The following is a 25,774-nucleotide window of genomic DNA, read 5'->3' on the forward strand; positions in this document are numbered from 1 at the left end:
TTGAGAGATCGAGGAGGCTAGCACCTGCAGATGTTGAAGATGTTTGGAAACATATCCAGGATTTGAAGACAGCAGGAATCATTAGGAACTCTTATGCCTCCCCAATTGTTGTGGGCAGAAAAACTGAATCAATCAGATATCCGTGGGAACAGCTGATATGGAAAAGACAGCTTTCATCTGTCCACTCGGATTCTATGAATTTCTGAGAATGCCCCAGGGAAAATTTGGGGCCTCCGCCATATTCCAGAGATTAGTGGAGTGGACAGCTGGCAACATGAACCTTCTGGAAGTTCTGGTGTATCTGGATAATTTGATACTGTTTGGTTGCACTTTGGAAGAGTATGAAGAATGCTTGCTGAAAGTGTTGGACTTCTTGCAGGAATAAGGGTTGAAACTATTTCTAGACAAATGCCAGTTCTGTCAGGAAAAAGTTAAGTACGTAGGACATATTGTCTCTTGAGATGGAGTTGCTGCAGATCCGAATAAACTGAATACCCTGAGGACATGGCCAAGACCCAAAACTTGAAAGAATTGCAGTTTCTTGGGGTTCTGCAATTAGTATAGGTGATTTGTAGAAGGATTTTCTTCCCTTTGTAGACCCCCTACTACACATTGATACTAGTACAGAAGGACTTACATATTCTACCCAGAATATCCAGATGGATGGAGACCAGTTGCCTATGCTAGTAGGAGAAGATTCGGACAAGAATCTTCAGTTCACATATTAGAGTTCTTAGCATTAAAGTGGGCTGTGATCGAGAAATTCCATGATTATCTCTATGGAGCGAAATTCAGTCTGTTCTAATAACAATCCCTTAATTTATACGCTGAAGTTGGCCTGTTTGGATGCCACAGGGCATAGGTGGTTATCAGCATTGGATACCTATGATTTCAAATACAGTGTCAGCCAGGACATTTGAATTTGGTTGCTGATGTAGAAGGCCACACAGAGAGAGGTTACCAGACCAGGAATGGTTTGATATCCCAGCTTCTGGAGTGAGAACTTTATGTAAAATGGCTAAGACACATCTTATTGATGCCAGATTAGCTCATCAAGGTGCTTGGAGCCCTCTTTATGCTATATCTGTGGTGTGTACAAATGTCTCCCATCTGGATCTTTGTTCATTACCCATACTGTACCCATGGCACTGCTGGGATCTTTGTGCATGAAAAGAGGCCAAGCCTTTGACATCCCCTCATATATCCTGGCTCCTTCACTCCTTGGGCAAAGCCTGTGGTCCAGCAGAGGAAGCATGTGTCATTGTCCCATATACTTCATGCTGAGGTTTGCAGTGTGAGTCACTGTGCCAACATTGTGCTGTTAATGGGGATCTGCAGAGGAGACAATGGTGGCCTTTTCAGCTCCTTTATGGTGGATTAAACCCCCAGAAAGTTTTTTATTTTCTTGCTTTTGTTAAATACAGACTTGTGCAGATACTGAGAGAGGAGGCCCAAGTTAATTGAGCAGGGAAGTGATTATCATGGAGACTCTGCAATTTTGGTTTGTTTTTGTTGACTCCTGTTTCATAAAGCCCTTGGGGAAGAGCTGTTCCTGAGGGCTTCCGGGCCCTACACCGCTCTCAATGCGCATTTCAGAGCCCTCCACCCAATACCACCAGCACAAGATGGGACATTCATTTCCAAGGGCAAAGCAAGCAGGAAATCCTCCCTCTGGGAAAACCAGTAGGTGGTCCCTACTGATCTATAATGCATGCCAGGGCCGCACAGGTCTTGCCAGACTGATCCAGACATGCAGCCCATCTAGCCCACTGTCCCATCTCTGACAGTGACTGGTTCCAGATGTAGCTGCAAGAGCCCTGCAGCAGGAGTGATGGGACAACCTGCCCTCTCAGATCATTCCTCCAGTCCCCATTTGTTCAAGGTTGGTATGGCTAGAAGCAGGTAAATTTGTGTCCCTTCTACCCAGATGATAGTCACACAGCACGGCACCCCTGGCATTCAGTGCTGGCTCAGGGGGAAACGTTAAAAGCTGAATCCCCACCACTGCTGCCTGCAGCTTCCTGGGTTTCCCAGGAGGTCTGCTGCTCAGGCATTGACCCTGTCAAGCCCTATTTGATGAGACCCCCAACCTAATCCGATAATGTTTTGCCTTCCAGTACAGTGTGTGCCTTTTGCTGCTATGCTAATGTGCAGAATGGAGAGCGCCTTGCTGCCATTATTCCATTGCCCTAGACAGTGCACAATAATGGAGACTGCACTAAGCTCTCTACCTACTTTATTTGCATAACCCTCAAGTTCTGTAAATCGCTCTTCTCACAGCGATGCAGTCCCTGTTAATATCCTTCCTCTCTGCTGCTTTGATGTCTGTTTGTTTGGATCAAGGTGACTGAGGCTGTTTCAACTCTTTGATCATAGCTTTATTTGAGCAAAAGCACAGTGCAGTGTCTGGGAGGAGCTCGGTGGGAATGCTGACAGTTTCAGGCATTTGCAATAAAGCAAAGTCACCAGCCTCATTTAGGACTCAGCTCACACACCCAGACTTTGATCCTCAGTATTTTCTAGGTGCCTCCATAGCAGCCACGGCCAAGTCACATGCCAGGATTTTCCTCCAGCCCAATGTCACCTTTCCTAAGGGGCCAGCAAGTGAAAGCTCTTGTCTCCAGGGGAAGTGAGACCTGGAGAGGGTTGACAATGATTTCATCTTTGGAATGCTGGGCCAAGACAGGGATCCCACTGGGGCCAATGTTGGAGGGCCCAGGGCATGGATGAGGGTTTGAGCAGTGGGGATGGAAGGGAAGAGGTAGATCCAGGAGTGCTTCAGAGGGAGAAGCATCAAGGTTTGGCAAGAGTCTTGCTGTGGGAGGGATAAGAGGAGTCAGAGAGAGCTCTGACCTCAGAGTCTTAGCTGAGGTGCAGGGAGGAGAGCAGAGCCAGCACCGTGGATGGGGAAGGGGAGTGGGAGGGGACTTGGCAGGAAAGAGGGAGGCTTGACTGTTGCCATATCTGGTATCGGGAGGCAGCAGGACTCTGTGTGGAGATACTGGAGAGGGAGGAAAAGCCAGGAGCCCAGCAGAGCAGAATGAATGGGGCAGTAAGGGGCTTCGGCCACCCCTTCCCATGGCTCAGGTCTCCAGTGGAGTCCTAGTGACTCAGAGCCCGTCACAGGCCCTGGGGCAAAGATCTCCACCAGAGGGCTCCACACTGCAGGGTCCAGAGCAAGCGCTGGGGAGGGGGAAAAGGGAGATGGGTGGGGGAGTGGCAACACACCCACCTGGAGGACTACTCCCTTGGACACGATGCTGGGGCGATGCGGCTGCTTCAGAGGGCAGCACAGGCAAAGGGTGTGTCACACTGTCTGGAGTGGCTCATGACTGGAAGTGCCTACCTCAGGGCAGACTGTCAAAACAGGGCAGACATCCTAGCTGGTGGTGTGTTCTATCATTAGATTTCACCAAGCCAGTGACAAATGTGAACTCCGGGATCACTATACCAGTCTTACCATGGAGTCACAGACAGCCCCATAGACTCTCCAGTCTATCTTGGCGCCCAGGTCCCAGACAAAGTGGGCTTAGTGAAAAATGGTCACTTACACCAAAAATCACAACACATTCAGGTTGCTTCCAGTCCCAAGAGGCCAGTCACTTCCCCAGATGAATTGGTATCCTAGATCTTGCACCAAAGACGATGCCTGTAGCCTGTCCTGTAATAAACTATCTAAAGGTTTATTAACTAGGAAAGAGAAATAAGAGAATTATTAACAGGCTGAAGCCAGCAAGCATGTACACACAAAGGAGTTATCATCTAACTCCTCAGAGTGACAGATTGTAGTGATCTGTCAATTCAAAGTATCTTTCAGGTTGACCCAGGGGTAACCCTAGGGGATCTCTGCCTCAGTTTAGAGTTCTGGCCCTCGTCTGTCAGAGTTCAAACAACAAAGAGAGAGATGGAAAAATTGACTTTGTTTTATTTCCTTCATTCAAGTTCTAAGTTCACAGGCTGCGCTTCCTTGCACGTAACATTTCCTAGGTGCAATAGGGCCATTAACCCATCGGTTGTATTGTGATGTTCCTTGCTGGCCCATCTGATTTTGATAGTTCTTCTGGATGGGCAGTGGGGACAATTCCCATGCTTGGGTTTACAATTTCAGAGCAAACATTTTAAAAGTTATAAAGCAAAACTTACATATTTTCTTATGGCCTGGAATTCCGACATTACAAGTGAGATTAATGCATGCAGCAACTTGCAAGCATCTCATAGACTCTAAACACTAAATACATTCTTATAAGACTATTTGAGCAAAACTAACCTAGCTGGTCTGGTCTCCAGCTATGAGTTTTTTTGTTCTTAGCTAATGCCTGCAGCCTGGGCAAGAGCTAGCATCTGGCCTGCCAGCATCATAGGGTGTTTGATGGGAGGGACAGTCACCTGCCCCAATTAAATCAGGCCAGGTAATGCACCAAGGGCAGGGGAGCCTGGTCTCCAAGGCCATCTGGGCAAGGGGCAGGGCTGAGCCCAGCATCTCCATGGGCTAAGTACCAGGTAGCGGAAGCTGAGTTATACTGGGCCCCACCAAGAGTAGCGAGAGGCCCGACCTCCATCCTTGGTCCTTTGCTCTATGAGCCAGAGTTCACAGGGCATTTCAGAGCTCCTGCATGTATTTCAGGCCAGGTGATGCAGCATGGCTGGGCTGTGACCCTGTGTCATTAGAGACGGGCCTGATCCTCAGTGTGTGCTCACCCAGAATGCAGGGCATTCAACCCTGGGGCCGTGGTGACCTTGTGACATGGCATGTCGGCATCCTAAGGTAAGTGTCCTGCAGGCCCCTCACTGTGAGGCCTCTAAGGAACTTGGGATGCTTGAGTGCTTTGCTTTTCTTCCCATGCCTTGCAGTGACATCGCAGTGCTCTTGCTGTGGCATTGGCTCTGGCAGACTGTGGTGCTGTGGTGTCAGCATCAGCATCTCAGTGCTCCAGGTGTGGCACTGGCATTGGCATATCCGTGCTCTGGCTGTGCCATCACTGGCATTGGTGTCTCAGCACTCTGGCTGTGATGGTGGTAGCTCAGTGTTCCGGCTGTGGCATAGGCACCGGTATGTCCATGCGCCAGCCACTGCTTGCTCTGGTATGAGTCTGAGCCCACGGCCTATGGCTTGTGGCCCCTCCTCTTCTGCTGACAGTGACTGCGGCACAATGGGCCACAGTAGGTAGAGTCCTCAGCAGCCGTCCTGCTCGGAGTCGAGGCCCGTGTGCCAGGCGCAGTGCAGTACGTCCTGCTGTCCTGGCTGTGTTCCCTGCGGCTCATGCTGGGCACATCACAATCAGCTCCTGGCAGTAGCTGACAGCAACAAGCTGCCCTGGGCAGCACAGCCGCCCCAGGGACCCAAGCTGACAAGCTGGAAGGCATTGGTATGGGCAAGAGCAGCATTGTCAAAAACAGCTTTCTTCTCCAAGGCAGCTCCTGCTGCTCCTGCTGCTCTGCACGGTAGTGCCGTGATCAGCCCAGGGGAAAGGGCCAGGGCATCAGCTGTGGTGCTAAGAAAAGGGAGAGAGAGAGAGACTGACAGCACAAGGAGGAGCTAGAGTGCAGAGAGGTAATGAATACCCCTTCTCTCACCTGCACTCTGCTAGTGCCCCTCAAACCCCACCTGCAGCTCCCTGCTATCCCAGCCCTAGGCTCCCCCCTGCCCCAACTCTGCCAGCGCCCCTCAGTCCTGACCCACATCCCCCTTCTAGCCCAGCCCTGAGCTCCCCACAGACAATGATCTGCCGATGCCCCTTAATCCTGACCAGCAGCCCCCTGCAATCCCACCCCTGGGCTCCCCTCTACCCAGCTCAATCCTAACTTACAGCCAGCTGCTATTCCAGACCAGGGCTCCACACAGCTGTGCCAATGAGCGTCAGTCCTATCTAACTTCTAGGCTTCCCTGGAGCAGAGCAGAGCCGGCTATGTAGATCTGCATGGTTGTTTTTGTAGCTCACCAATCAGGGCTGGATTACCCAATAGGCAGACTAAACTCGAGCTTAGGGCACGAACACAGCAGGGGGCACCCAAAAAAATGAGATTTTTTTTTTAAAAAATGTGATATTTGATATTTCAAAAAAAGCATCCAAGTAGTCATCATGGGAAAAACCAGAACTTTGTTAGACTTCCTTACACTCCAATACACACTCTTCCCCCTTTTTTCTGTTCTCTTTTTATTGCTTATCCCCACCTAAACCAGGGGGGGCGTCCTACTAATGTAGATCGAAATAATGCGAGGAAATCAGATCCTGTCATGTATTGCAATAAATTTATGTTTTATTATTGATATATTCTTCTGAGTTATATGTATTTGATTTGTTTTTTCTTTCACATATATATGTGAACAAACAGCCGTGTTGTTTGACTCCTTCAATGGAGATGGAGGCAATACGGAAGCAGGTTTTGGGGACGAAGAAGATGATGATGATGATGAGGTTGTAGATACCTCACAGCAAGCAAGCGGAGAAACCAGTTTTCCCGACAGCCAGGAACTGTTTCTCACCCTGGACCTGGAGCCAGTACCCCCCGAACCCACCCAAGGCTGCCTCCTGGACCCAGCAGGCGGAGAAGGGACCTCCGGTGAGTGTACCTTTTAAAATACTATACATGGTTTAAAAGCAAGCATGTGAAAGGATTACTTTGCCCTGGCATTCGCGGCTCTCCTGGATATACTCCCAAAGCCTTTGCAAAAGGTTTCTGGGGAGGGCAGACTTACTGCGTCCTTCATGGTAGGACACTTTACCACTCCAGGCCAGTAACACGTACTCGGGAATCATTGTACAACAAAGCATTGCAGTGTATGTTTGCTGGCGTTCAAACAACATCCGTTCTTTATCTCTCTGTGTTATCCTCAGGAGAGTGAGATATAATCCATGGTCACCTGGTTGAAATAGGGTGCTTTTCTTCAGGGGACACTCAGAGGAGCCCATTCCTGCTGGGCTGTTTGCCTGCGGCTGAACAGAAATGTTCCCTGCTGTTAGCCACAGGGAGGGGGGAGGGTTGAGGGGGTAGCCACGCGGTGTGGGGGAGGCAAAAGCACATGTGCTATGTATGTAGTGTTAACAGCAAGGTTTACCCTGAAAGAGTGTAGCCAGTGTTTTATAAAATGTGTCTTTTTAAATACCGCTGTCTTTTTTTTTTTCTCCACTCACAGCTCTCCATTTTTTTTTCATGCCACTCACAGCACTCCATCGATCCAGGATCTTTGGGGGAAGAGACATGCCTGCATCCCGCAGATGGAGGCCGCTGCCCTGCTGACCCAGGGGAAGCTCCATCCCGGTAGAAGTTTCCCTTCCCATGTGATGGGGAAACTCCCTCACCACGGGAATCCTCCTCATCACAGGCAACTCCCGCCCCCCCGCCCCCCACAAGCTGAGAAAATGCAAAAGTGCCTTAAAAAACACCTGAGCAAATGAGGCCCGCCCTGCCCCCAGTGTGAAGGGCAGTAGGCAGTACCTATGGGGTCCCTGTGCAGTGTAGGGTCCATGGCACAAGCATCTCATTGCCTGCCCTGATGGGGGTGAGGCAGGGTTAATGTGGGCATGGCTTTGCTGTGGTGACACGTGGGTGCGGCTGTGCTGGGGTGACATGTGCTAACCTTCGTGTGGCTGTGCCACTCTGCCTCCTGGGAGAGGAAATGCAGCTAAGAGGTTCCCTTCTGAGCAGGGTGGCACAAACACACCTGAAAAGGCCCCTGTCCAGGAGGTTCCTCCTGCACAGCTCAGGTCCCCCTTGGCAGTCGGTGAATCACAGGCCCCCAGCACTGGCTCTGCCCCAGAGCACTCTGTTCATAGGGACAGGGAGTCCACCTTCCCCCCAACACGAGCCCCACCAGCCACGGTTCCTCCCAGCATTCTCCTGAGATATTTAGATATCCACACAAGTGAAAGGCTGGGACAGACCAGCTGGTCACAGGCCAGGATACTATGAGCTCCGACTGCTGACCCTCCCCCAGCAATAGAGAGCAGTGAGCACCCAACACATGGGCTCAACTCGCCATTGCCCTGTACCTCGTGTCTTCAGTGGTACCAGTGCAAAGGGAGAGTGAAATGCTCCTGCGCTGATTTGGTGGGTAGCATCTTACTCCTGCTTTGCACCCCCTTCGCATTGCAACCAATGAAAACCCTTGATGCAGGGCAGAGTGAATGGGGCCCAGTAGCTCCCTCCCTCTCTGGGAGGCAGACATATGATGCGTGGGGTGAAGGTTGGGAATAGCTCCTCATTCATGGGTGGTAAGCTGTGCAGGGCATTCCAAATGGGCCCTGATAAAACCTTTGGAACAGGGAATCTCAATCAATGAATGGAAACTACACTCACTACAACACAAACTGGCTTCCATGCAGCTCGAGCCCCAGTTTAGTCTCTGCTATTTACCAGGGGTGTGCTCTGACTGGAGCTCTAAACAACACACAGTGACCTCTAGGGGCTTAGTAATATCCTACAAGGAAACATATCATTACTGCTGCCACGTAATTGGGATATGCTATTTGTTCCAAAAAAACCCCACCAAGCAACTATTTCAGGATGCATGGCAGAGTATAACAATCCTGTTGGGCCTTTCTCTCTGTCTACACTACCCTGAATCCAACTGTGCAGAACTCAGAGGAAGCCAAAAATGACCTAGAAGAGCTTACAAATGCCATGATTTTATGGTCCAGCATCCTGGCACTTTCAAGGCCTAGAAGTGCATGCTGGGTGTCACACTGGGACTCTGAGAACCTCCCTTCTCCTAGGGAATGAAAATGACCCTGGGTGCTGAATTCTGCCTTTGATGAGGTGTGACACTCTGAGTCCAGCGATCTCATGGGGAGTCATGTGCACGTAGCCCAGGGCAAATGCCCATATCACAACTGGTCCCCTCTGTCCTTTGAAAGGCAGCCTGGGCTTAAAGAATATGGGGCAGACTCTGGCAGTCACCATGGCCAGTTATGACTGTTGCTCCCCAGGACAGTTTTCCCACCTCACTGTAGGTCTGGCTACTAATGACTATACTGCCGTAGTTTTATAACCCAGCTGCTGGGAACAGGATTCTCAGAGATGAGCGTGCTGCAAACACCACAAGTTTCAGAGTAGCAGCCATGTTAGTCTGTATCCGCAAAAAGGAGGACTTGTGGCACCTTAGAGACTAACAAATTTATTAGAGCATAAGCTTTCTATAGCCCACAAAAGCTTATGTGCTAATAAATTTGTTAGTCTCCAAGGTGCCACAAGTACTCCTGTGCAAACTCTTGTGCAAACTCAGTACTCACAAGTACTCTTTTTGCAAACACCACAAGGGCATCAGACTCCAATTGTTACTGTGGAACTCCCCCCCTTGCTCATTCCCCTGTACACGTGTGGCAGTTACAGCATCACAAGCTCTCATACAAGTACTGTGAGGAAGTCGATTGTGGCTCTACTGCAGGAACTCTTGACAGAGAACATGGCAGAGTCAGAGACAGAACCTGCCATGACGAGCAGTAAAACAGAGTTGTGGGAGCTGACACAGGGACTCACCAAACTCAGTTCATGCGCAGTACTGCCAGCTCTGAGCATTCAAAAATCAGGAATCAGGCCCCCAAAACCCTGAGATTGGCTTAATCCATGAGACCAGAAGACATCCCAGCTCTGGGCTGGTGAGGGTATCTGCCATTGAAGTCCCATTGGAGCCATTGGAGTCCCATTTCCAGGCTTTTAAAGGCAACAGGAGGGCTGGAAATAACCTTTTAATTTGAAGCGAAGGCAGAGACCTGCTGTCATCCCCCTCCCTCAGTCTCTGGAGCTGTCTGCCAGCCCCAGGGTCTGTGCCTGTGCTGAGAGTTCATTAGCACGCAGCCTGTGCTCTGGCTGGGTGTCTGCTCTGAGCTCCCGGCAGGCTGGACCAAGAGCAGACAGGGCACTGGATGGGATATTAATACCAGAAGGACGTGATGGATTGTGCTTTAAAAATCTATGATTTCCTGGGGTACTGGTGTGGAACCCCCAGCCGGCGAGGTGGGCTGGGGAGCTGGCTACTGCCATCCATGAGAGGAATGGCTCCAAGGGATCGATGTGTCCTGGGAATCAAAATGAACCTGTCAGCAGGCATTACTCACCAGGATCCAGATATGGGGGATGGGAAACAGCTGCCAGAGCTGCTCTCGCTACCAGCACTGTCCCTGCAGGAGGCTGCCCCTGCTCACCTAGCACTGGGGCTACAAGGTTGGCACAGTGACTGGCACTAGGGATCATGGGTTATCTGAGTCACCCAGGCCATGGGACCCCTGGGAGACCATGACTGCAGGTCTGGTGGTTTCAGGGGACTATCGAGGAGTGGGGAGGAAGGGGCAGGGTTATACTTGCACCAGTGCTTGCCCAGCCAGGAATCAGAAGGCCCAACCTGTAGGGGGCAGCCTTCCAGAGGCAGCTCAAAGGAGAGGCCACAACCACAGGCCAAGTATCTATGAAGCCCTGAGCACTCTTGAAGGATTTGGCCTCTGCATCCCCCTCAGCCTTCCCAGGCTGCAGAGAGCTCTTCTCCTGGCTTTCTATCCATGCTGCCCCTCCAGCATGACACTGGCTTTGTGCCCAGATCCCTGTGGATCAGGTCAGAGACTGTCAGCGTAGTTAAGATCTGGAACAGGTGACCTAGGGAGGCTGTGGGATCCTCATCACTGGAGGTTTGTAAGAAGAGGTTGGACAAATACCTGTCAGGGATGGTCTAGTTTTACTTCTTCCTGCCTCAGTGCAGGGGGCTGCGCTTGATTATCTTTTGAGGATCCTTCCAGCCCTATATTGCCATTATCCTGTCACTGTACAGCTCCCAGTATGGTGCTGTGGTTCAGATTCAAGAAAAGCCGTAATCTGGGTCCCTGGCTGGTCTGTAATCTGGGTCCTTGGTCAGTCTGTAATCTGGGTCCCTAGTCTGTAATCTGTGTCCCAGGTTGGTCTGTAATCTGGGTCCCTGGTCGGTCTGTAATCTGAGTCTCTGGCTGGTTTGTAATATGGGTCCCCTGTCAATCTGTAATCTGGGTCCCTGGTCTGTAATCTGGGTCGCTGGCCAATCTGTAATTTGGGTTCCAGGCTGCTCTGTAATATGAGCCCCAGGCTGATCTGTAATCTGGGACCCTGGTCAATCTGTAATCTGGGTCCCAGCTTGGTCTGCAATCTGGGTCCCCAATCTGTAACCTGGGTACCAGGTTGATCTGGTCAGTCTGTAGTCTGGGTACCAGGCTTGTCTGTGCATCTCCATCTGTTGTCTCTGAACTGCAGGCAATGGCTTTGGTTTGGTCAAGAGACATTAACAAGTCAGACAGGCTGTACACTCCTCATTCATTTCAGTTCTCTGGGCGTGTGGGGGTGAAGGCCAGCAAGGGAGTCCCTGAGTCACAACAGCAAATAGCTCCTGTGGTGCAGCAGGAGCTCTGCTGACACCACTGGTGGTGCTTGCAGAGTGTCAAACTACTCACCGTGAGTGATGGGGTAACAGTTTGTCCCCTAGTAAACAGGACTGGCCCCGCCACCCCTGGCTTTCGGTCTGGTGTTGGCTCTGAGCTGCAGCAGTGCGCAATGCACGTGCCTGAGATTGTTAGTGGGGAAATAAACCCCAAAACTCACTGGTAGGAACTGGACTTCTGCTTTCCTGGTGGCTCTCTGCCCTGTGGCTCTCTGCCCTGGAGGAGCAAGGTCTGAGCCGAGACTGGGAACATGGACATGCTCTGGCCACAGCTCTGCACAGGGAGAAGGCTGTTTGCTCTGAGGAAGACACTGAAGCCCCTGGAAAACGCTGCCTGACATAGAATACAGTTTGCAATGAGAGACAGGCTTCAGGCCCAGGAGACAGCGAAGGGCCTGCAGCTACAGACCTCTGCATTCTGCTGCAATGGAGACAGGACCACAGCAAAACACAGCCATCTGCATAGACTTGACTAGTGGTTCTGTGACAAAGGAGCTCCCGTCCTGTGGGACCAGATTACCCCATGCTTTCTGGACAGCTTCTGTCCCGCTTTACTCTTCTTCAGTACCGTCCCCCTGAGGATCTCAAAGCATTTTACAGAGATTTCATTAATCTTCCACAAGGAAGGATGGTGCAATGGTTAGTGCACTAGCTTGAGATTCAAAAGATGCAGACTTCCTGTGTGACTTTGTGTGGTGGGGCGGTACCCCACCCCCCTGAGAAGAAGGGCTGAACCAGGCCAGAGAGGCTGCGCAGACCTGCAGCCAATCAGAGAAGGCCTGGGGAGAGCCAATCAGGGCAGGGGGAGAGGCAGCCAGTCAAAGCCAGCATAGGCCCTATATAAAGGCTGCCTAGCAAAGAGGAAGGCAGTCTCTCTCTGGTGTGCAAGGGAGGAGGATTGGCTCCTGAGTGGAAAGGCAGTACCTTGGACAGAGTAGTGCTGGGGGAAGGGCAGAAGGTGCTCGGGAGCTCTGGCCAAGGAAAACCCCAGGCTGTGGGCCTAGCTACAAAGGGCCGGGCAGGTGCATAGGGCCGAAGGGGAGGTGGCCCAGGGACTGTAGAAGGGCAAGGGGAGAGAAGGAGGGCAGAGAGGCTGCTGCTAGAGGGTCCCTGGGATGTGACCCTTCCCCCTTGTACTACACCTGGCTGAAGAGGAGTGTGGCCTGATCTAGGCTGTGGCTGGCCCCTGGGACAAAGGGGTTAGACTATGAGGCTGCAGCCGGCCACTACAGCAGGTGCAGATGGTGGACTGCTGATAACACCAAACCTCTGGAAGGGGGCGAGACCAGAGCAGTGGGCACTGCCAGAAGGCAGTGTCCTGAAGAGGATGCTGCTGAGCAAGCAGCAATGCGGGTCCAGCTGCCAACAGAGGGTGAAAAATGGATGGGACACCACTGGCAGAGGGCACTTCACAATGAACAGAGCTAATTCCCAGATGTGCCAGCGGGAGGCACAGTGGTGGTGAGTCCTAACCCTGTTACACCTTGCTTCTTAGTCTCTCTGTGCCTCAGTTTCCCACTTGTACAATGGGGTTAATAGCAATGCCCTGCCTTCTTAGGGTATTGTGCAGATAAATACACTGGAGGATGTAAGGTGCTAAAGTACTAAGGTGATGGAGGCTGGATAAATACCTTAGCTAGATGGCCCAGTGAGCCTGTGAAGAAGCTAGGCATTATAGAGTGCACAGTGACTGGAGCTCGGAAAACATGGGTTTTGTCCTCCAGCAGTTGGAAGTGTCTTGTTGGTGTGTCTGCTGGCTGAGTCTCACCCACAGGCACATGTAGCAGTGTAAAGGCCTGTGGAAATGCTCCCCTAGATCCCAGCCTCAGTCCTGCCATTTCAGAACTGGCAGTCAAGAATAGGCTGCTCTAGTGACTGGAATAGCTCAAAATCCAGAGGGTACACAGCTGGCTTACAGCCAGACTAGCCTCTGCACCCCTTGGGCGGGCCTCCCAGAGAGGCAGCACTCAATCACTCGCAGGCCTTTCCCTGGAAAGCTGAGCCTAATGGCAGAGCCCTCTCATTACACTAAGTCTGCCCTGTGATGCTCCTACTCCTGGCTGCAAACTGATGCCACCCTGGGGCTTTCTTCAAACACTTCCCTGCTGGTGGCTTTGGGAAGCACTGCTGCTGGGCCCTGCATCTCCTGGGTGGCTCTTCTTCTCCATGTTGGTTTGGGCTGGGGGAACTGGTGTCTCTTCTCCTTTGATCGTCATTGAATATAACACCAAAGAGAACAAGGGATATTTACAACCTCGATCCCTGGGGCTGCTCAGACAACAGGTGCTGAGAAGGGAAACAGGATAGTGATGGAACCACTTAAAAATACTAAAGTCAAGATATTAAAAATGATCTGTGCAAAGCAATTTTACTTCCCTGGAAAGCCCCCACAGTCATGAAATTGTTTCTTTTTTTGCCCTGGTTAATTTATGGACAATATTATAATTTATCAAAAAGACAGAAGCACCAGACCAAAAGTTATTTCTAATTTCATCTTTAATTAGATGGGCAGCCCAGGCACTGTGTTGCCAAGAGCAGACTTCACTGAATTTCAACTTAATCTAGTCACTTGGGTGACCATGGAGATTAGGGCTTTATTAATATGAATGAAGATGCAGTATGTTAAATTGAGTACAGAAACTAATTTAATTGTATAGAACGCTTGTCCGATCAATACCAAAGATTAATGGATAAAGTTGCATTTTGTCAAGTTTCCCAAGAAGAATCCCAGCCTCTGGGAGTAGAAGCTGCCATGGACCTAGCTTGGACCACACCATGAAATCTACCACCCTAGAAGGATGGAGCTTCAACTGAAACAAGTATTTGGGAGAGGAGGAACTGCTGATTCCTTGGGAGCCAGTTGCCATCCCCATCCTGACAGTAGCCAGCACACCCAGCCCAGTGTGAGGCAGGAATGAGATACCCAGGTTTAGTTTGGAGAAGCAGCCGGATGTTTGCCCATTTGGTGTAAAATTCTCCTGTGCAGAGGCTATGCGCTGCTTTGGCCTATGCATGTCTTTATGGTGGTAGCTTTTCCCTACTGCTCATTACCAGTCTATGCCGCAAACTGAATATGCCCTGAGATCAGCTGGGAAATTAGCTACCTGGGGCACAGGCTGGAGTCATTCACGTGGATCAGCTCCACTTGAACCCTAGTGAGATCAGAATCAAAATCTGCCCAGTGATGGTCATGCAGATTAAACTATACCTTTGTCCCTGGTTAGTGGGAACCTGGCCCCTGCTGCACTTGAACCTGCTGGGGAATCTCACAGAATGGGAGCCTCTTCCCCATGCACTGGGTCAGCCTCTTCCCCATGCACTAGGGCTAGTGTCCGTTCCCTAGTCCCATTTGAAGTGACTCAGACGCAGCACACTGCCAGTAAGAAGAGCAAGAATGGCACTGGTAACCAACAATAATTCTGATAACAATGTTATGCCGACCACTAACCCCTGTGGGGTTCGGGTGCCCAGCACTGGCTGCAGAATGCCAGGGGTTCCCACAGGTCTCAGGTTCTGGGCAGGGAGTATGTGAGGGGTTAATTTTTGAAATGTAACTCCTTACTGCTGAGAAACCTTTCTAAAGGACTGTCACAAAACAATGCTACCGGAAAGACTCTTGGGCTTCCCAGCTGTTGTTAATCTGACCCTTTCCCAGAAATAATGACAGTTGACATTAGCTGAAGAGATGGGGAGAAGGTCCCCGTCTCTGAGAACCTGTGACAAGGTGGACTAAGCCTGGAGGCCCCCTGCTGGAGACTTCATGACCCTGCCCCAGAAAAGAACAGAGGAGAAGTCTTCCAGGCAGCTTAGATTGATTGGCTGTAGGAGAGCAGCCAATCAGAGGGGCTGCTGGAGTGACCAATCAGGGGCCAAAAAGGCCAGATAAAAGAGCAGCAGAGGCAAAGCAGGCAATTGCTGCCTGGAGCTCAAAGAGGGTGAAAGGGGGGCCTGGCTGGCTGAAAGAGCAGCAGGACCATGGACAAGTCAGTGTAGCAGGCTGAGCTGAGGGGACTGAGCCCAGAACCTAGCTAGACCAGGAGAGGGTGCTGTGATGGGTAGGGCCCTATCAAATGCACTGTCCATTTGGGTCAATTACATGGTGATAGGATTTTAAAATTGATACATTTCATGGTTTTAGATATTTAAATCTGAAATTTCACAGTATTGTAACTGTGGGGATCCCAACCCAAAACAGGGCCGGGGGAGCGCAAGGCTATTGTAGGGGGGTTGCGGTGGTGCCACCTTTACTTCTGTGCTGCTGCCTTTAGAGCCAGAGGGCAGCTGCTGGCTGGGTGCCCAACTCGGAAGGCAGTGGCACTGCCAGCAGCAGCACAGACGTAAGAGTGGCAATACCATGCCACCCTCATTTCTGCACTGCTGCTGGTGGCAGTGCTGCCTTAAGAGCTGGACTCCCAGCCAGCAGCCACAGAACTTCCTGCAGCCGGGGGAGGTTCCTGGAGATGGGTCTGACCCAGCCTCAGGAGTGTCCTGTGAAGAGGAAGTCCTCTCCCTCTGCTGTCCATTTGGGACTAGCAGCTGGAGCCCAGTGCACAGTAGGAGCCCCTGGCTGGGGTGCCCTCAGCACTGCCCCTCCCTGGCTCTGGGCCCAGCACTTGGGAATTAAAGGAGATTTGGACAGGCTGTGTGTGTGGGAGGGAGAGGGTGATCAGGGCATTCCCCGACCACTGGGCCCTGCGCAGTCACCGCACTTGTCCACCTGTAAGGCAGCCCTGTGCACAGCCGCCCCCCCCCCACACACACAGAGTGATGTCCCTCCATACTATGCCACCTTCACTTCTGCACTCCTGCTGGCGGTGGCACTGCCTTTGGGAGCTGGGTTCCTGGCCAGCAGCCACTGCACTCCGGCCGCCCAACTCTGTGAAATCTGGTCTGCCCTACAATAGCCAGATTTCATGGGGGAGATCAGATTTCATGGTCCATGATGTGTTTTTTCATGGCCATGAATTTGGTAGGACCCTAGTGATAGGCCCCGCTGGTCTGGTTGAAGACTGAGCCCAGGAAGGGCTGCTGAAAGGACACCAACTGAGCATGGGAGATGGGTATAATAGGCCAGGGAAGGCTAAGCCTTCCCTGATGCAGCTGCTGCCAAACACCTGGACCACAGTGGCCCTGCCCCTTCCCCGAGGCCCCCACCATCTGTGGCTGCCTGCCTGTTTGCTTGCCACGTCCCTCTTCCTCGGAAGTGGGGGAGTGAGGAGGGAATGTGGCAAGCCAGCGATGGGTAGCAGGGGTCTGGTGGGGGAGTGAGGTCGTGCACTGGGGCTGGCTATGCATGGGGGGAGGAGGCGGTTTGGTCCGGCACAGCTGGGGCTGGCCTGACACTCGGGGTGGTCGGCAGCTTGGCCAGGGCGGGTGTGGGGGCACATGGCTGGGGCTGGCCTGGCAGCTCGGGGGTGGCGTGGCCTTGCATGGCCGGGGCTGGCCCGGCAGCTCAGAGGGGTGGTGGTGACTCAGCCTGGAGTGGCTGGGACTGGATTGGTGCTCGGTGGGAGTGGCCTGGCGTGCTTGGAGCAGCCAGACTGGGGCTCCTCCTGTTATGGGGGGTGGGGTTTGGGACTGCAGGGGGTGGGGCCTCTTGCAGAAGGGGTGCAGCCAGTGGGCTAGCCTCCCCAAAGCGAGGGTTCACCTGCCACCCATGCAACTGAGATGGGCCCCTGTTGGGCTGTTAAAGAAGGCAGTGCCCCTGGGGAGGAAGCCTTGGTGCTACAGCTCCATACCAGGGCCACGAGACAGAACTAGAGACTGTAAACCCCAGAAATGGGGATAGTGTGTGTGACTTGGCCGGAGGGCTGAGTTGCTGAAGACCCGCAGAACAATCAGTGCTTGCGAGAGATGGGTGCCGCCCCATTGTAAGAACAGAAAGAAAAGCAGGTTCACACCTGGCTAGAAAGGGGGTGCCTATGAGAGAGAGGTGCCACCTCCTGAAAAACAGTTGGGGGATTGCAGGCACATATTGACCGGAGACGGAGCACTCGCGAAAGGCAGGGACCGATGCCGTTACAGAACTTCATGTGCAGCAGTGGCTAAAAGCTTTGTATTTGCAGCCACTTACAAGCATATCATCACTAATGATCAATGGAGACCCAGCACTCTGCATTGGGGCAGTGAGGGTTAACCATGAATTATACCTTGCTGCAATGGTGTAATGGAAGCCTAATGTTGAGATCGATACCAAGCAACCTGTTAATATCAGAGTTGAATGTGGGTCTTTCTGTTGGCTGTGTCTGTGAGATCGTAGCTTAGGCTGGTGAGGTGGATGCCAGCCAAGCAAACAATGAGGCCTGAGAAACAATCCAAAGGCCTCATTTTTTATGAAGATAATTGGGTGCGTAGATCCATTAAAGCATGGAGATAGGAGAGCAGCTCCCTGCTCTGGGAGAAATCAATAGCCTAAGACAGTGTGTGTCCACTCAGGCGAAGTCTTATGCAATATGCTCCCCTTGTGGGATTCACCGTGGCCCATCCAGTCCCAGTTATGACAGACACATGGCTTCACTCTTACTGAAGGGGCAGAATCAAGCAGGTGAGGGGCATCCTGTTTTACAGGCACCTGGTTTACAGAGTAGTCCCTGGGATGGACACACACTTCAGACTTTTTTTAAGTAGTCACATGCCAAGGCTTCTTTCTAGGAGTAACCCATCTTGTTCAGGGCTGTGAGTTCAGCCCCACAGTGCTTGACTGGCCTGCAGGAGCCAGGGAGAGAGATGCTGCCTGATTCTGGCGAGAGCGAGGAGCAGACAACTCACCTCCGCAGCGGAAAGCTGATGCCCTCCATGCTATCCTTGCCCTTTGAATAATGGCTGACGGTGTTAATAGCACAGCTGGGGAACTGAGTGAGCATATGATTGCTCCTGGACTCTGATTTCCCCACATGTACATCCTCCCCCCTCTCCCGAATTTCCCCAACACTACCCCCAGTTTTGTGAACTAGTTACATGCAGTGTTTCCTGTTTAGTGACTGTCTGGAAATTTTGAATTGAAACATTAATACACACTTTAAAAGCATATACAGTGTATGACAAAATACATGTATCTGAAAAAATTGTCGGAGAAAAACACAGTTCTCGCTCTCAGGTTGGGTGCAGCAAGTCAGATACATTTTATTTTCTCAAGCAATTGCACACGGAGGGAGAGAGTGCACTAGGACAACACAAGGTTTTCCCCCACCTAGGCAGGTCTCTCTAAAGATAAATTTCAGGTTTCAGAGTAACAGCTGTGTTAGTCTGTATTCGCAAAAAGAAGAGTACTTGTGGCACCTTAGAGACTAACCAATTTATTTGAGCATGAGCTTCACGAAAGCTCATGCTCAAATAAATTGGTTAGTCTAAGGTGCCACAAGTACTCCTTTTCTTTTTTCTAAAGATAAACAATTGGAGCAAGCATTTATATCTTTATTACAGACAATGAACAACTGCATATTGCTTATACATATTCCTTCATGATATTTTATTTCTCACCAATTTCTCAGTCTACAGTGTATTCTTATCTAATACAAGGTCACAACTACCTCTGAATTCTTTTCCCACTTGCTTCGCACAATCCCTGCTTCTACAAATCTCACGTTATTAAAGCTAGAGTTAGCTTGACTCCTGCTCATTTCAGAGCCCTGCATCCAAATTCCCTTTATCTAATTCCATACCAGAATAGATTTGAAAAGTTGAAGACAGACTGTCATAAAGAACAGCTGTATAAGGAAGCTAATGTCAGTGCATTCATTTTGGTGATGTTGGCCAACCTAATAATTTCAAATTATGATTTGTAAGCAAAGTCTAAATAAGCTTTCCCTGACAGCTAGTGATGAGCTGGGGGGAAAGGCTCCAGGACCAGATTCTATTTACATTCATACCTAATCTACCTAGGTATCCAGCGAACAGAGCTGTGTTGCCCAAGTGATAGATTTTTGGCTGGGGTTGGGTTACAAATCACTTGAATGGGGAAGGGGTGGCGGGGGAGATGAAATGTTGTTGTTCTTATTGTCTGAGTAAAGGGCAGTAGAACTGTACTTAGCCTGTGCTGATTGAGGGCATCAAGAGAGAGGGTGGGGACAGGTGTTTGGCTTGATGGTCTGCCTGAGTCACAAGTACTGTTTGACCTGCCCCACTCCACTGTTTAAAGACAGAGCTGACCAGGCTCCATAGAGATTCTTTTGTTTTAAGTGACCACTACAGCTGAAATCACTGATAATCGGGTCTAAGCGCTGAGACCTGCTGTGGGACAGGGTTTCTGTGGAAGAGACGGCCCAGTCCGCACTAGCAGCGAGGTTCCCCCACTGAGAGCTCAGCTGAAATCACTGAGAGCTGGGTGGAACCTCAAGAGACCAACTCGCAGAGGTCACAGTGGCAGGTGGCAGCAGAAGGTGACGGCGCAGGGCCATTGGCAACAGATCGATGGAGTGAACCGTGGCACAAACAACAGTGGCCAGAGTGAACAGTGAGCAGCTGGAGGAACGAGCAAGGTGCCTTCTTGCCCCCAACCTTGGAGGTGAACTCATGTGAAAGCAACTCTGAACTCTGCGTCTCCACTGACCAAGGACAACACCGGTGAGTGTTAATGAGGCTGTTAAGAATGCTGGAGACACAACACAGCTCATGCAAACAAACATGGCTGTGGCATCATACTTTCTATTTAAGCAAGAGGTGCCACATACTACAAACTGGAGGCCAATGTTAAGTGCATTGTCACTTGTTCATCCTGAAGTTGAACACTGGTTCTAAACAAGGCCAGCAAATGCTCACTATCTTTCTGCAAGAAACTCAACTGACTGGCTAGAAGCACGTGGTGCAACAGTAAAAGACTCAACAGTTGAAAAAGTGAACTCTCACCACAAAAAACATTTGTATACATGGCTGATGAATGCACCAATGCAAGTGGGCATCAAGTATTAAGTCATTGTGTACGTTGATGTCAGTAGTAAGCCAGTAGATGCATTTCTAGATGTTCAAGTTATAGAAGACACATCGGCTGCATCTGTGACAACCCACATCTTAGAGTTATGTGCTTGTCAATTGGACCCCAAACAGATGGCTGCTTGTGCATTTGATGGAGCTGCAAACTTCTCTGGAAGACATGGTGGAGTACCAGCTTTGCTCAGAGAAAAGTGTAACCCTAATCTCTCCTATACACACTGCAGAGGCCATCTACTCCAACTAGCACTAGTACGAGCTGCAGACTCTTCAAAAGACATTTTAAAAAAAAAAAGCTATAAATTTGTCTTCCTTTTTTTTCCAGCAAGGGTCCAGAAAGACTGAATATCTTGGAAAATACACTGGGCCTGAAGTTCAAATTAATCCAACCTGGGAAAACCCTCTGGCTTTCTCATGAGCGATCCTTGGCTGTTGTCTTAAAATTACTCCAACCATTATTACTGACTTTGGAAAATATCTACCAAGATGGGATGGTCCTAAGTAGTGAGGCTGGTGGATTACTTTTGCTACTATGGTCAGAGAAGACTATTACCATTCTATCTCTTGTAAGTCTACTGTTGAAACTACTTAGGTCATTGAACAATACCCTCCAGGCACTTGCTACAACAGTAGTAGATCTTTGTCTAGCAATAGAAGATACATTTGGATCAATCAGAGAGCTATCCATTGGAAAAAGTACTAGAAGAAGCAAAGACTTCAGTCCAGAAGTTGAGTAATGAAGGCATTTATATTGAATGCTTAAGTGATGAATGCTTAAGTGAAGAGGACAAGAAGTGTTTAAGACAACTGAAAATGTACACAGACTTGATTCTTAAAAATCTACAACAGCGATTTAGATTCTACTCAACCTCTACATAGCTTTTACAGATAGTTGAGTGGAGTGAGGCAGTACCAGCAATGGGGCTGCCATGTGCTCAGGACAGAATAGAGAATTTGAACACAGAGTGGAATATCCTATGATGAATGAAGATTTGACTTCAACTTTTATCATCACTAGCGGCTTGACCCAATCTTTGTGCTATCTTTCCTGGGATGAAAGAAGTAAGAATTAATCTCTTTTTGCTCCCAGTCACAACAGCTACAGTTGAGCATTCTTTTGCTTCATTGAATAGAATTGTGTGTTCTGAAAAGTCACCTTCTGCCTGATCATGTGAATGAACTAATGAGCATATCAACTGAAGGAATGGAAGAACCAGATACACAAGAAGCCACCAAAGATGAATGCATTGCATTCAAGAAGTTCATTAACAGCGTTGTGCAAAATTATAACAAGAAACCAAGAAGGATGAAGATGTAGTGCTTCATTGAAGGCTTGGGTAGCCAACTTCTTAATTTTTGTGGTTTTAAAATGAGTTTAAATCTAATAAAATGGTCATGAAACTTTCTTTTTCAGTTTTTACTATGGTGCCATAGAACCACCTTCACCCTCATGGTCTCACCTCTCATTGCCCCTGACACCCCCCCCAAATTTCAATTCCTGGGAAAACACTGCTCCCCAGAATCACTTGCAGCTGCAGGGGCTCAGTCCTTCAGAGTATGAGGCCAATGCTGTCTGGCCAGAAGGGGGAGCACCAACACCTGCTGGAAACTGACATGCTATGTGCCTTGTCTGTGACCCACTGGCCCCTGATCTGGGGGGAATGCTGCTCTGCTTATGCATGGCAGGGAGGCAGTAGGAAGCATGTGGCTAGGATTTACTGAGGACTGGGGTATTTAGACTGAGCTGTGAGAGCTGGGCCCAAAGCCTGCCTCACAGGTAAGGTCAATGAACACCCATGTACATCCTGGCAGCCTCTGGGGTCCAGGTTTCTATGGCCTACTCACAACTGTAGGAAAGAGCCACCCAGGGAGACCAGAGGAAGTTGAGACCTTGGAGTGGTCCAGGTTGCAAACCAAACTCAGCTCAAGGTCAAACCACTGTTACTCAGGACCCCCTTTGTCTAGCCTGTAAATTTCTGATACTAGAAGAAGTCTCTCAGGAAGCCCTAATTGAGACTGGTTTCCTCAGGCAGTTTCAGGGTGACCTTAGTTTCAGGAAAGTCTCTCCTTAATGATACAGAAGCCTATCAGCCAAAACAGCCATTGGGGGTGAAGCAGAGATGTGTAGTGTCACCATGGAGAAGAACATGATGCTACCCCCACAGAGGGAGCTGGTCATTCTCAGCACTTGGGAATTTGGGGTGTGAGAGTGACATGGTGTTCCCCTGACCACAGGGCCTGATGGAAGGGCTGGAAGGCATGCAGGACCCCCCACCATGAGGCTGACATGAACTCCTAATGGCCCAGACTTGAAAGGCTGCGTCTCCATGAGAGCTGACAGTTGAACCCCAAACATGGACTAGGGCAGGAGGCTTGGTACCTTCCACCCTGAGGTGACTGCGTATCCAGAGATAGGGCCCAAAGTACTAGTAGTCCAGCAAGGTGCTGGGAAAATAGAGCACCCCTGAGACAGACTGAACTGGGAATGAAACTAATGTGGCAGGGAGAAGATCTCCTACAGGCTGAGGCTAAGGAGGAGTCTGTTGCCTGGGCAACTGTGAGCAGCCTGAACTTTGCTGAGAAATTACCTCCATGTCTTCTCCACTGGGGATGAAGACCTTTGGGTGCACAAGGTTGACACCGCACCAGATTGAGCCTGGAGATACCAGACCTGTGAGACAGAGGATCCCAATCTGCCACCAGGCAGGGTTCAACAAACAACTTCAACAGATGTTAGAGAGAGGTATCATCCAGGTCTCTGTGAGCCCATGGGCTGCACCTTTAGTCTTGGTAAGGAAGGCAGGTGGAGGGACATGGATATGTATGGACTATCGGCAGTTGGATGACATTACCAAGAGTTGCATATACCCTCCCTAGGATTCAACTCTCTCTCTAGACTGGCTGCCGAAGGCCTGTTGGTTCTGTACCCTGTGCCTGGCCTGTGGCTACTGGCAAGAGGAGGTGCATGCTGCTGATCAACAGAAAATGGCATTCACTGTGAACAGGGCCTCTTCAAATGTAATGACCTGTCCTTTGGACTCTAATGCCTTTGGAACGTTCTAAAGGTTGGTGGGTGTATTGCTGGCAGACCAGCAGGGCATATCCTGCCTGGTGGATATTGTTCATGAGAGGTTATTTGAGGAGCCCCTGTAAGAGCTGGAGAGGCTATGCCAAGCCAACTTGCAATTTTTTTTCCCCCTGTAATGAAGGAAATTACCTGGGGCATGTGGTCTCAAGGGATGGCACAGGGACAGACCTGAAAAGGTGGAAGCCATCTGATTCTGGCTGGTGCCATGTAGTGTCACTGAGGCAGTGTGTCATCAGCCTGTCTTCATATTATTGGAGAATCATTGCTGACTTTGCCACAATGGCATAGCCACTGCACAAGCTGACAGAGGGATGAACATTTGAGTGAACTGTCCCATCATGCCTAGAAGCCATTCTAGAACTAAAGCAGATGCTAAAGTCTGCACTGATTCTGGCCTATCTAGATCTGCAGCTTCTGTTCATCCCATACACCAATGCCAGTGAAGTTGGCATTGGTGCAGTTTTGGCTCAGCCCTCTGGAGACAAGGAAAGAGTAGCTGCTTATGCCAGCCAGACCCTGAACAAAGCAAAAAAGGGGCAGCTCCACAACTAGTAAAGAGCTGCTGGCACTAGTGACCGTCAAACGTTTTCAGCACATCTTCTTGGGGAACAAACTCCTGTTAAGGATGGCTCGCTAACCATGCAAGGGGCTTGACAGTGTCCATGAACCCCAAGGACACTTGACTCAGTCACCGGAGCAGCTGGCTCCATTCCAGTACGAGGTAAGCCTCCATCCAGGGAAACAGCACACGAATTCTTGATGCCTGTCTAGGAGACCAAGCCTGGACAGTGCCAGCCAGGAGCTGCACCACCTCCCAGTTTACTATCAGCTGCTTCCCTCCTTAGCATACTCTTCTCCGCCTCTTGTTAATTGCATTTCCTTTGGGGCAGAGACCCTGTATTGCTACCTGTGTGTGAAGCGCTCAGTCCGATTGAGCCCTGATCTGGCCTGGCCTCCAGCCTGCGAGTGCTGCTGTAACCAAATCATGAAGTTAATATTGTCAATAACAGATACTAATAATCTAGCTCATTCAGCTCCATTTCTCATGAATGCTTTTCTAAAATCCAAACCCATCACACATACCATGTTCCCTTCAGTTGCCAACCCTGTAATTCTATTTGTAAAGAAGCAATCGTGTGTTTGCCCAGAACACACACAATACTCCTTTTTCCCAGCTCCATTCTCCTCTAGTTGTTTGAGACTTTTCTCACCTAATGGTTGCTCCATTATTTTAGTGGAGACAGAAGTCAGGGTCATGGGGCAGTAATTGCCAGGAGAATGCTTCACCCCCTGTTTGAGAATCAGTTCTGCATTTGCTCCTCCTTGGCCTTACGGGAAAGCAGGGATGCCCATAACTTAAAGAAGTGTCAGTGGCACAGTAAGTGGGTCAGGTGCTGTCTGTCAGGATCAGGTCCGTGGTTGCTAATCTCCTAAACACTAGGATACACGTAAGCTGAAGTGGACATGGTCCTATCTGCCAAGCTCTCTGCTGCTTGCTTGTTACCTGTATTAGTTAGTCCTGTAAGGGCTTCCTGATTAGGTGAACTTCAATATAAGGAACTTTAGAAAGCAGGAAATGGTGATCGGAAGAATGAGAGCCAATGGAAGGATTGCAATGGAGACTCTGAGCAGGATGTCTGACTTGGCACAGGTACCTTGTGCTGGCAGAACCAAGGAGCAGAGGGCACAAGTGAGATGCTGCTGCTGCCACCCCCAGTTCCCAGCAGTCACCTCCTTTTGCACCATAACCCTCAGCCTGGACCCACCTCCTCCACAGCTGAGATTTGACAGCAGCAGAGACATGGGCTCAGAAACAGGAGTAACATTGGGCCCTTTAAAGTGAAGTATCAGACGTAGCTGGCAAAGTTCTTCCTTTTTGCATCCTCCCATACAGCAGGACCTGGGCCCCTGGCACATGGCCTAGCCAGCGTGCACCTCCCCAGAGTGACCATGTCTGTGGGAATGCTTAATGTCCCTTCACTGTCCTGGATCTCTGCAGATTGCATGAAAACCAAAGCACACCTAGCTTTGCAGCACACCCATTCTAGTGTAATGCAGAGGTGGTGTAGAGACAGCATGGAAGCCATCAGGCTGAAACTAAAGAGGGAGAGCCCCTTCTGAGCTGCCAGTGCACAGCAGCCTTGTACAGTGACACTCCTGTGCTGGAGAGGCCAGCATAAATTGGTTAGTCTCTAAGGTGCCACAAGTACCTTTTTTTTTTTTTTTTGCAAATACAGACTAACATGGCTGTTACTCTGAAACCTGTCATTTAGGTGCTGCGCTTCTTTGGGTCACCATGGCAAATACGGAAGTTGTGTTTTTAATCTCCCCCTGCATTTAAAACACAACAAATATGGTGTCATGGA

This window comes from Natator depressus, chromosome 9 (genome assembly GCF_965152275.1).
Source record: "Natator depressus isolate rNatDep1 chromosome 9, rNatDep2.hap1, whole genome shotgun sequence".
NCBI classification, from domain to species: domain Eukaryota; kingdom Metazoa; phylum Chordata; order Testudines; family Cheloniidae; genus Natator; species Natator depressus.